We start from the raw sequence: 13,027 nt of genomic DNA on the forward strand, positions 1-13,027 counted from the left end.
ATTAGATGCACGAAAGATACTTGAAGACCCAGCAAGACGGGCAACAATGGAGCAAGGGGTGCTGGAGGGGTAGAGAGGAGGAGGTTCAGCAAAGGCTGGGGTGGGGGTGGGGCCAGGCTGCAGGTAGCAGCTGCTGCCGGGGGTACTAGCAGAGGTCTGGGAGCCATGGGCCAGGGCATTGTTGCAGGAAGGGGAAGCCCCTGCCAGGGCCAGGGGGGCTCTTGTCTAACACTCGGAAATGAATTGTCCAAGGAGACACACTGACAAAGCAAGAGATTTTACTGGGAAGGAGAGCAGGAGGGTAAGGGAACCCAGGAGAACTACTCTGCAATGTGGCTCGCAGTCTCGGGTTTTATGGTGATGGGATCAGTTTCTGGGTTTTCTTTGGCCAATCATTTTGAGTCAGGGTCCTTCCTGGTGGTGCACGCATTGCTCAACTAAGATGAATGCCAGCTAGAAAGATTCTGGGAGGTGGCAGGACCCATGGCATTTCCTTTTGACCTTTCCTAAACTGTTCCGTATTCCTCACCGGGACTTCCTGTTGTAAAATAACTTACAGGTGTGCTTACTGTGGTATCTGGCCAGGGTGGGCGGTTTCAGTCAGTATGTTTCCCTTAGCAGATTGACGCTGTCCTCAGGATCCCAGCAGGGTCCCATTTGATGACACAGGTTGCAGAGATCTTCATGGGTCCCTGAGAGGAAAGGAAGCAGTGGAAGTGATGTGGAGGAGGAATCAGTCCTGCGGAGGTGACTGCAGTGGGAAGGAGCTGGAGCCCAGAAGGGCAGATGTGCTGGTCTGGGCCCAGGGGAAGAAGAGGAGGAGGAGTGGGCTGGAGAAACTTTGCAGGAAGTGACTTGGCCAATGGAGGGAAGCAATCCTTCGCAGCTCAGGGGACCAAGCTGCAGCAGTGGCCCTATCAAAACAGGGTGGCTGGAACCAGAGCAATTTGGCACCCTGTGCAAAGAGGTCATTTCGATGGCCAGCCTTTCCTGAGTGGCTGCTGCAGCCAGACCCAAAGCCAGGCGACAGGCAGACGTCACGATGCCACTTCACCCCCATTGTTGCCACCATTCATGTTGTAGACCCCCATTCTACAGAGGAGGCAAAGAAATTCACGCAGGCACACAAGTGATAAGAAGCTTTGTCAATATCTCGAGAGCCAACGGTGTGAGTTAGAGGAAACTATGAACCAGGAGTGACAGAAAGTCAAGAGGAACTAAAGAGCCTCTTGATGAAAGTGAAAGAGGAGAGTGAAAAAGCTGTCTTAAAACTCAACATTCCAAAAACTAAGATCATGGCATCTGGTCCCATCACTTCATGGGAAATAGATGGGGAAACAATGAAAACAGTGACATTTTATTTTCTTGGGCTCCAAAATCACAGTGACAGTGACAGCAGCCATGAAATTAAAAGACACTTGCTCCTTGGAAGAAAAGCTATGACAAACCCGGACAGTGTATTAAAAAGCAGAGACCTCACTTTGCCGACAAAGGTCCATCTAGTAAAAGCTATGGTTTTCCCAGTAGTCATGTATGGATGTGAGAGTTGGACCATAAAGAATGCTGAGTGCTGAAGAATTGATGCTTTTGAACTGTGGTGTTGGAGAAGACTTTTGAGAGTCCCTTGGACTACAAGGAGATCCAACCAGTCCATCCTAAAGGAAATCAGTCGTGAATGTTTATTGGAAGGACTGATGTTGAAGCTGGAACTCCAATACTTTGGCCACCTGATGCGAAGAGCTGACTCATTTGAAAAGACCCTGATGCTGGGAAAGATTGAGGGCAGGAGGAGAAGGGGACGACAGAGGATGAGATGATTGGATGGCATCTGACTCAATGGATATGAGTTTGATCAGACTCTGGGAGATAGTGAAGGACAGGGAAGCCTGGCATGCTGCAGTCCATTGCAAAGAGGTTGCAAAGAGACACAACTGAACAACAGCAATGACAACCAATGAGCCAGAAAGTGCCTTCCCAGGTGGTACTAGTGGCAAAGAATGCACATGCCAATCAATGCAGGAGACACAAGAGACCAAGGTCCGATTCCTGGGTCAGGTAGATTCTCTGGAGGAGGGCATGGCAACCCTCTATAGTATTCTTGCCTGGAGAATCCGCATGGCCAGAGGAGCCTGGCGGGCTGCAGTCCATAGGGTCGCAAAGAGTCAGACACGACTGAAGTGACTTAGCACACCTGCACGCATGAACCAGGAATGTGTGCAGACAACACTGGACGGGGCCTGAGAGTGAGCATTTTCCCCGTGTTTCCTGGGACTGTCACATGTGTCAGGCCCTGGAGATCCTGCGGTTAACAAAACATGAGGCTCCTGCCCCATGGACCTTAGCGTCCTGTGAGGGAGAGGGACAAGAAACAAAGAAGATGCGAGCAAACCTAGAACGCAGATCGCAGGAAGCAGGGCTAGGAAGGGAAATGGACTCCAAACTACAAAGCGGCCAGTCTGACCCTTGGCCCAGAACCCTGGACCACAGAGAATCAAGGCATCAGTGGTTGGGGGCTGGGTTCTCTGGCTGGCTTGGAGGCAGTACTAGCCATGGGCAACCCAGGCCATGGTTTCCTCACTGGAAGAAGCAGTCAGGTTAGAGTAGCAGCTCTCAAATTGTGCCTTAGCTGAGGAACCTCTTATTCAAACATGATCTTAACCAGAAGCCAAGTGCAATGGGCAAACAGATGTAAGTTCAGCTTGAGAGCAGAACTGCCCCCTCTTTCCCTCCGGATCCTCAGCAGCCCCAAAGGAATCTCACAGATTTCCAAGGGCTCCAGGAGCCCACTCGCGAAACCGTGGGATTGTAACACGTTTACCATTAAACGGGCACTTACTAAATAAGAGCTACATGTACACAGCCTCATTCATTTCTCTCAACAAATCTATGAAGTCATCATTTTACCAGTGAGGAATCTGAGGCTTAGAGGGGTTAATAACATTAGCCAAACAGCAGCTGCTTGTTGATCATGGTCTGGACCCTGCCAAGCTGTCCAGCTTCCTGGCTCCCACCCCTGACCGCCGCCCCCCCCCCCATTCACACCCACACATACACACCTTCTTTCTTTAGATCACAGGAATCCATTTCTCATTCCCAGCCTTGGCACACACTTTTCTATTCTTCTCCTATGGTGTTAGTTCCCTATTGCTGCTATAACAGACTTTCACACACTAGTGGCTTAAAGTAACACAGATTTATCAGCTTACAGTTCTGGGATCAGAAGTCCAAGATGGGTAGGCAAAGCTTCCTTCCTTCTAGAGGCTCTAGGGTAGAATTCGTTTCCTTTCCTTTTCCAGTTTCCAGAGGTTTTCATGGTTCACGGCCCCCTTCCATCAACGTCATTATTCTGACCTCTGCTTTTATTGTCGTGTTTTCTCTGACCCTCTGCCTCCTCCTTATAAGGACACTTGTGATTACATTGGGCCACACTGATAATCCAGGAGAATCTCCCATTTTAAGATCCTTAACTGGAGGGAATTCCGTGGTGGTCCAGTGGTTAGGACTTGGGGCTTTCACTGTCACGGCCCAGGTTCAATCCCTGGTCAGGGAACTAAGATCTTGCAAGCTGCCCAGTGTGGCCAAAAAAGAACAAAAAAAAAAAAAAAAAAAAAAGCCTTTAAATGAATCACATCTCTCTTGCCATGTAAAGGAACATATTCACAGATTCTAGGGATTAGAAGGTGAACATCTTTGGGGGCCATTATCAGCCAGCCACATCTTATAACTCCACTCATCCCTCAGATCGGAGCCTTAAGGTCATGTCCTCAAGGAAGCTGCCCCTGACCCTTCTGATAAGACCATCCTCAGTTGGGTTCTCAGGAGGCTGATCTCTCCCTCACTTTGCTTGTCAAGGTCATAATTTAGCATTTGTTTGGATAGTATTTGAGTAACTAAACATTAAGAGTGCTGTATTGTGCTTAGCCACTGAGTCATGTCTGACTCTTTGTGACCCCATGGGCTGCAGGCTGCCAGGCTCCTCTGTCCATGGGGATTCTCCAGGCAAGAATACTGGAGCGGGTGACCATGCCCTCCTCCAGGGCATCTTCCCAACCCAGAGACAGAACCCAGGTCTTCCAGCATAGCAGGTGGATTCTTTACCATCTGAGCCACCAGGGAAGCCCAAGAGTACTGGAGAGGGTAGCCTGTCCCTTCTCCCGGGGGCTCTTCCTGACCCTGGAATTGACCTGGGGTCTCCTGCTTTGCAGATGGATTCTTTACCAGCTGAGCTACCAGGGAAGCCCAAACATCAAGAGTGTGGGGAGTCCTTTTGTGTTTCTGTTTGTATTTTCATCAGAATTTGGCACACAGCAGGGGCTCAATTAACATTTGTTAAATAAATTAATGAACAAATAGATGAACTTGCCTGAGGTCACAGCAGCTAAGTAGCAGAGGCAGGATCTGAACTTGGGCAGTGGGTTCCCAGAGTCCTATATCCTTAGCCTTGCACAAGCTTGCCTCACACAGACCTACAGTAGCCCAGGCTCAGGGGATGTGTTTAAGCCTTCTCAGCAACATCCCCCAGGTACTAGTTGCTTGGCCAACCCAAACTCGAACCCTTCCGCCCCCACGCCCCTCCAGTCTGACCTGTGATTTAGGACTTGATTCATAGGAGGTAGGACAAGAAGTTCTGTGAATGCTGGCCGTGTGGGATTGGGGACCGTGGGTAGCCAAGGCCCCAGGGGCCACAGTGGTGGGAGGTGGCACCAGGCCACCAGGAGGAGAGCCCTCTAGAGGGGGCGGTGGGCACCGGGTTGGGTAAGAGCCGAGGGCAGCGCCCTGGACACGCCCACAACGAGAAGCCGGGAGGAGATCACGCCAGCCAGCAAGGAAACGAGCTGTCAGAAATCCGGAGGAGACGTGGGAAAGTGCAGTGTCATGGAAACCACGGAGCGAGCGTGTCCACTGGTTCTGGAAGAGGTGGCTGTCGAAGCATCAGGCGGCTCCGCGGGGCGGGAGTGGGAGGCCCACGGCCACCTGTCCTCCAGCTCTGACGCCCTTCAGCAGGGTGACTTCAGCAAACTGCATGGGAGCCGAAGCATCAGGCAGAGGCTGAGTGGGCGCTTCAAGGATCCAGGAGGAAACCAGCCGAGACCACACATTTCCGGATCTGGCAAGGAGAGAGGGGGGCGGTTGCTAGGAGCAGCGCTGCGGACCAGGGGAGCCCGCACGTGGGTTTGCAGGCACCTGGGCAGAGCCTGGGAGGAAGCATGGGGAAGCCGGGGGAAGGGCACGCCGTGGGGGGGCACCGCTGGGCTGGGACCGTCCGGGGATGAATCAGCGCCCACGTGGCTTGTGGCTCCCGGCCGGCCTCGCCCTGGCATCTATGGTAGGGCCTGGGAGCTAAGCTTTCTCCCATCAAGTTCACCCAGGGATTGCTTTGGAGGGGACCCTGGAGACCCGGGGCTGGGGCCACTGAGTGCAGGACCTCTGCACAGCCTCCTACTCAAAGGCCAAGGGCTTCCTGGGCTCTGGGAGGACCTCAGAGGGCCTCCTGCCCTGGGTGGGGAGTCCAGTGTGAAACCACCTGAGAAGGACTGGAGGAGCTTAGTCCCCCTCCTACCCCACTTCTCCAAAAGGTTCTAGAAAACTGCCTTCCCAACCCCAAGGGACCTGACAACCATCTTTTGAAGATGTGAGTCCAAGTTTGTGCTTTGGACCCCTTGGGCAACCTGATGAAGCCTGTGGATCTTTTCTCAGAGTAAGCGTGTAAAATACCAATGAAACCAATTATATTAAAAATTATATATATATTTAAAACCGAACCTTTAATATCATGCCATACATGCTTCTTTATCAAATGCACTAAAGAACAACATCTGGCAATCGGTCACAATTTTAGAGCTGTTGTTCAGTTGTTAAGTCGTGTCTGACCCTTTGTGACCCCATGGACTGCAGCATGCCAGGCATCCCTGCCCTTCTCTGTCTCCTGGAGTTTGCTCAGACTCCTGTCCATTGAGTTGGTGATGCTATCTAACCACCTCATTCTCTGCCACCCTCTGATTTTAGAGTAGTGGTGAGCATAAATGACATTGGGAGCTGTCTATGAAAGTCTGATGTGATATGAAACTGTCTGTGATCTCTTCTAGTGTCAAAGTCACAGATCCCATTGCTACCGTGGTCTCTGCCTATGGTCCTAATGGAAGGAAATGGTCAGCATTTGGTAGGGGTTAGTGAAAATCAGGGTGTCATTTTTACCCATCCAAGTCCTTGGATCCCCTGAATTATATCCATGACCTTCAAAAAGTTAAGAGCTTCAGTTCTGTGGCAAGAGTCAGAACCCCCAGTGCCTACAGGGTGCAGACAGGCGGCTGCTGTGCATGGCTGTAGAGCTGGTGCCCTGGAGACCACACACCTCTTGAGGGGCAGCAGCCCTGCTGGGATCCTGGAACAGTAAGGTTAATATCACCCAATCTTCACCTTTTAAAGAGATGCCAGAAACACTAATTATTTTGTGAACCCTTCTTATTTTAAATGTTTGCCCCAAATTGACATTTTAAAGGATACTCTGGGTCCAAACATAACACGAGTGCTGGCCTGATGGAGCCTGGAAACCCTGAATTTGGGCTCCCTGCTGGATGGGGTTCTTGGCGGAATGTGGACGTCACCCTCTAGGTCTCCAGTCTTCCCATGAGAGGCCTGTTGGAGCACACGTAACTCACAGCTCCAGGCTAAAAATGTACTAGGCAATAACCCCAATCCACAGTAAATTACCACATCAAACCTACTAATTGTCAAGTATGCCACCTCACAGGCTCTGCTTCCCTCCTTTGGGCCTGCCCTGGGGGCTGATGGGATCAGGGTGCTCTCTCTCCCTGCCTATCCCCCACCCCCATCCCCCACACACACACCCCTGCCATGCCTTATTCCATGAAGGGAGCTGGATCTAGAGCCAGACTCCCTAAGTTTCAGCTTTAGCTCCGCCACTTATCAGCCCGGTGACCTTGAGAAGTCATGCATCTTTCTCACCCCCTACAGGGCCGTGTCTACACAAATGGTTTGGTGGGACAATGGCACTTGTAAGTTGCAGGGTATATCTACATGCAAGGGAGTTCTGATTCTCCCCACCTGGTTTCTTATTGTCTTCTACCCTGATCAGCTGAGTCCCTGTGGGGTGAGGGTCTAAGACACAAAGGAAACCATGTGTGTCCCCAAATGCTACCCTCTGGACAGTACCTGTGAAATACAGGAGTGTGTGCAAGGCGGCTCTGACTAACTCGAAGGATGATCCATTTGGAAGGCCCCAGGGCCCGCGATGCTGATCCTGGTATTTTTCTCTGGCAGCAGTGAAATCCGGTGCTTTGCAGATTGAAGAGGAGAAGGAAGAAACTCTGCAGGCCTTGGGGAGGGCTTCTTTCATTTTGCACATATTTCAGCGGGCCGCCCCCGGGGGTTTCACTCTCATTTTCACATGGTGCAAACCGTGCTCTCAGCTGCCGGGCAGCAGCTTCTCAGGGGTGGGTTGTGATAGGAGTTGGAAGATGAGACTGGATAAGACTCTTGCCACCACACTGTCACATCAGAGCTTTCTCTTTAAAAAAAAAAAAAAAAACTTCCCTGTGGCTCCGTGGGAGTTTTGCCTGCGGTTTTCCGAGTAATTGCCTCGCCCCCGCCCTCTGCAAGCGGGCTGTGGCAGGCGCTGTGCTGTGACTGGAGGCGGTGACCAACGTCTGCCAGCAGCCAGGAGGGCGGGCTGCTGGGGACACGGGTGGGGGAGCCCCAACCTCCCTCCTCAGGCGGGATGAGAATGAATTAGGGCCCTGGGGAAGTGGGAGCCCCCGGGGAACAGGTCATGCTGGGTGCCCAGAGGAAAACTGGGGTCCGTGTGGGCAAACGAAACTTCCAAGAGCCACATACACAGGCAGATCCAGGGCTGGGGGCTGTATTTGGAAGCGGAGCTGGAGTCTCAGCCGTGCACTTACAGCTGTGAGAGCCTGCGTAGATACTCCGATCTCTCCATGCCTCTGAGGATCTGCCGTGTGTTTTATGGTGAAGATTAATAAATTAATACAGGGAAAGCTTTTAGAACATCTTAAAGGGAAAAACATTTCTTCTGCACAGAATATTTCTCTTCTGTCACAGAATACTTCTGACACCAAACATGCGGGCATTTTCCAACTGTCTGGCAGTTCTCTAACGTCCGGACACAACCGGGTGTCCTACAGTTCTGATACTAACCGCCCGGCATTGGTACAGACCCCACAGGTTGTGGCCTCAGTCCCGCAAGACTGCCCCCCACTTGAGATGCCAGTCCCAAGTCCCAGGCTATCTCCTGTACTTCTGACCAGCTGCCTATAAAGTGGGGGCTTCTCCAACCCCTCCTTGGGTTCGATAATTTGCTATCCTGGCTCATAAACTCAAGGAAACTCTTATTGACATTTCCTGGGTTTTTTTTTTTTAATGTGACAAAGGATACAGATGAACAGTCAGATGAAGAGGTTCGAGGATAGCACGGGGCAAGGGAAGGGGGAAAGGGTGTGTTCACCGACCCGGAAGCTCTCCACTGTCAGGGAGTTTTATGGAGCCTTCATCACGTGCTGTGTGCTGTGCTAAGTCACTTCAGTCATGTCCGACTCTTTGCAACCCCATGCATTCTAGCCCTCCAGGCTCCTCTGTCCGTAGGAGTCTCCAGGCAAGAACACTGGAGTGGGCTACCATGCCCTCCTCTAGAGGATCTTCCCCACCAGGGGACTGAATGCGAATCTTTTATGTCTCCTGCATTGGCAGGCAGGTTCTTTTGCCTCTAGCACCACCTGGGAAGCTAGACAGGATCAATTAATCTCCAGCTCCTTCATTACATAGACAGGATCGATTAATCTCTAGCCTCTGCCCTATACCCAGGGGATGGGCAGTGGACTGAAAGTGCCGAGCTTTTATTCATGGTTGATCTCTCTGGTAACCAGCCCCCATCCAGGAGCCCACATGGATGACTGAACCAGTGCTCTCAGCAGTGAAAGTGTGGCGGCCTAACCACTGGACCTCCAGGGGATTCCCCAAAAGACTCTCATCACCCTGGCAACTCCAGGGGATTTAGGAGCTCTGTGTGAGACTCCTATCACCCCTCTCACTCAGGAAACCACGAGGGTGTTAGGAATTCTGTGCCGGGAACCAGGGATGAAGACCAAATAGATCTGTTATACCACAGCAGGACATCAAGGGTGCATGCAAAGTGGCTGCTCTTATTATTCCATCAGGAGCACTCCCTGAAGTCTCTAATGAGGCCCTTGGAGACAGACCTGCAAAATCCTGGAGATGCTTATGTTCTTAGTATCCTGTTTGGAACTTAGTAAACCTCTGCCTCTCCGTAAAGACCCAACTCCAATGACACCTCCCCCGTGAGGCTCTTTTTTCATGTTGCTCATTATTAACTGATGGCTTTATGCCAGAATCTTTGTGGAGCACTCCACATCTTATCTCATGCAAGGGCAGATTCAGCTTTTGTGGGGTCTCACACTTATACAATTTAGAAGGTCCTCATATATATATATGACTATCTGATTTTGTAATATTTATAAAACAAAAATGGCCTTGTGAGTTTGAAGACAAAGACAATGAGGAGGAGGATGTAAGGGAAAGACTAGAGTAGAAATGACTTCAAGCTCTCTGGTCTAGCTACCTAGCAAGATGGGAACGCCAAGGGGAGGAGAAGCTTTGGGGAGGATTGGAGGGTTGGGCATGTTAAGCTTGAGATGTCTCTTGAAGTCAAGTAGGCAGTTAGATACAGGAGACTGGAGTCAGGGGAGAGGTCTAGGCTGAAGATGAGAAAGAGAGTCGTTCACAATGGTTGGGTGTTAAGGTTGTAAGACTAAATGGGCCCACTAAGGGACTGCAGGCAGAGAGGATGGACAAGATCCGACCTCAGGGGGCTTGCCTGTGTTTGGGAGGTAGGGGGTGGAGCTGAGTAGGAACAACTAGGGAGGCTAAGAGGACCCAGGAGAATGTGGTGTCTCCAGGTGGAGGGAGTGATCCTTGGGTCTGACGCTGCCGGTGGGTTAGGTAGATGAAAGCAGTGATGACTGGGTTACTGACATGAAGACCTTTGCCAATAGACTCTTCCATGGAGTGAGGGGGTTGGGAAACTGATGGGCTGATCTGAGAGGGCAGCAGAAGTGAGAGAGGAACTGTGGACAGCAAACACGGACCACCGTCCTCAGGAGTTTGGGGGAGAGGGGGGTGGGGACAAGAGAGAGACACAGGCTGGTGAGGGAATTGGGGTCAAGACAAGGGTTCTGATGATGGGAAAGTGTTTCCTTGTTGGTGGGGATGATTCAGTAGAGGTGGGGGAATGAATGGTACAGGAGAGAAACAATAGAATCGGGGGAGGGGTGGGCTTGAGTCCATGAGAGGGGTTGGGATCTGGGACACACGGGAGTGTTAGCCTCAGACAGGAGCACCCATAATGTTGGGAAAGAAGGATGAGGTCCTAGACACATATGCAAAATGAGAGAAGATAGGAGTGTCGAGGATGCGGGAAGAAGCAGATGAGGGCTGGTAAGAGGTGGCCCTGTGAAGCAAGATAGAGGGGCAGTGGAAAGGTGCTGGGTTCTTCTGGGAGGGAAGAAGAGTTGTTGGAGATGGTGACGGATCGCTGTTTGGCCCCCTACATTGATCCTTTCCTTCCATAGAGTCTGGCTGGGCCCGTCCTTGCCTGGGGAACACCCTGTGTCTCAGCCGCCCTGGCAGCCAGGGGCAGCTACGTGACTGAGTTCTGCCAGCGGCAGGCGACAGAAGTGAAGTGTGCAAGTTCCACACCACTGACCCGGAAGGAATTTGTTTGCCTGCACCTGTACCCTTTCCCCCTGCCAGAATGCCGATTCAGCTTCAGCCGGCACAGGGAGCAACACGTGAGCCGCGGCTGCTTGGCTCTGCCTGTCTTGGGCCCCCTCTGGCTGTCTAGTGAAGCCTGTGGACCCTTCGCTGAATAGTGTTCTTCAATTCATGCAATAAAATCAGAAGATTGCCAAGAAAAACAACTGCAATGAAATATCACAAAAATAGTCAAAAGTTACACTCTAAGAGTAGGTACATACTTCTTATTAACACATTAAAGAACAATCTAACAATGGATCTGATAGCTACTGAGTTTTCAAAGTAATAATCATGAGCATAAACACTGATTCACAACAGAAATCACAGATACTTTCCTGTCACATTTAGTTGTTGCAGATACTGTACCTGCCAATACTCCTGTTAGGCTTCCTGTCAGAATGGGAAGAAGTGCTACCTTTCAAGTATTCAATGGATCTTAGTATAAATCAGGATGTAATTTTTGCCCACGCAAGCTCAGAGAGCCCCTGAGTTCTGACCAGCCATTTGCAGATCCCAGGTTTAGAACATCTGTCTTTGGAGATGGTGGAACCACAAGATGGAAGAAAACTGCATTCCCAAAGAAACCACATGCGGCAAAGCCAGCCTGTTGGCGGGGAGCCCCCAGACTGTCCCAGCGGGGAGCCCCCAGACTGTCCCGGGAGAGAGTATTACGATCCTGCCTCCTGTGTTCTGTTGTCTTTGGGCGGGGGTGCGGGGGGGGGGGTCTTTTTGTTACAGCAACTTATCCCGTACCCTAACAGAGAGGCAGACAGTGACTAAACAGTTTTTAATACTCACTTACATGAGTCAGCTCATTGCCTTGCCCCGCAGCAACCTGAAACCCAGCTGAGGACCTGAGACGCCACAGCCTGGGAACTCAGAAGGGAGCCCTTTTCATTTCGCTGCGCACCTCCCCGTGGCCCAGACGTGGGCCTCCTCACGTCCCACTGCCCCGTCTGGGCCTCCGCAGAGTCCACCTGTTTCCTGCTCTTGGCCTGGACAGGCTGTGCCCTGGCTCACCCGCCCGGTGGCCGGTGAACAAAGGAGCAGCTGCTGTTCCCCTCGCCCTCCTCCCTCCCGGCGCGGACACACCCCGACGGACCTTGGGGCAGATCCTGACTAGGTTCACAGGAATGTCAGCAGAGAAGCCAGGTTGGTTGGGGCCATGATTGCTGGCAGGACCTCAGGACTCCGAAAGGGTCTGAGCTGAGAGGGAGCTGTAGCCGGCTGCCGCACGAATGCCCTTAAAAAGAGAAAGGAGAGGCAAGCCAAGAAGACAAAGTGGTGCCCGTGCCAGGAGCATGCAACTCTCAAGAGGTAGACAGAGGCACTGTGGCCAGCAGTCAGAACTGTGAGGGCCACGGACGAACCACCTACTGACCGCCAGGACTGTTCAGGGCTTTCCATGCACAACCGCTTTTAACCCTCATAACGGGCCCCTTGAGCTGTATGTTACCATTTTTAAAAACTCTGCAAACAGGATCAGAGAGGTTGAGTCACCTGCGTGGGGTCGCACAGCCCTCAAACTCATAAGGATTCAAACCTCTTCTTAATAGCAAGGTCTGGAACTAAGTGTACATAAGGGGTCTGTCTTTCATAGGAAAAAAAGGAAGTGCGGGCCTCAGTTCAGAAATTCCTGCTGTTTTGGGAGCATGTGTGGCCTTCACAAAGAAGGCAAAGCTGGAATCTCTGGGGAGACTGTTCTGTGTCCTGGGATGGTAGTGCCGGCACGTGGTAGCCACGTGAAGCTATAGGATGGCGTGTCTCTCCATCCTTGCCCTGCATAGGATAGGCTGGACTGAAGCTCTGCCTTGGCAAAGAGCTGTAGCATGGGGTAAGGTGGGGAGGCGGGAGGGTGGGCTGTGGAATTCCCTGAGGAGGGAACAGGCTGGCTCCAGATTTTGTAGAGGCCCTGGTCTCTGGGGAAGGGCAGAGCTAGAGAAGCGACCCTGGGCTGGAAAAAGAGCATGCCTTGTGGGGTCAGACAGACCCAGCCTGCCCCAGACAGGTGGCCTTGGACGAGCACCTACAAAGGACAGTCACAATCCTGGCAGCATCTGTGTTGGCTCGATGACTGAGATCACATGGACTCTGTTACACTCAGACGCCAAGGAGAGTGCTTGGCACACAGCATCCACTAAGCAGTCGCCCTGACTTCTGTCTCAGACCTCTGAGCAAAGCTGATCAGGTGACAGTGTGGCAGCCACGGTCCTGAGAAGTG

General features: G+C 51.8%; 1 long non-coding RNA gene across 1 annotated transcript; it reads right to left on the minus strand.

Annotated features, from left to right (window-relative positions):
• On the minus strand, positions 4,258 to 11,859 carry LOC108637520. Its single transcript, XR_001919128.1, has 3 exons — positions 11,609 to 11,859; positions 7,174 to 7,528; positions 4,258 to 5,107 (listed from the first exon to the last, which is right to left on the minus strand). It is a non-coding gene; the product is annotated as an uncharacterized LOC108637520 (long non-coding RNA).

This window comes from Capra hircus, chromosome 14, assembly GCF_001704415.2.
Source record: "Capra hircus breed San Clemente chromosome 14, ASM170441v1, whole genome shotgun sequence".
NCBI lineage: Eukaryota > Metazoa > Chordata > Mammalia > Artiodactyla > Bovidae > Capra > Capra hircus.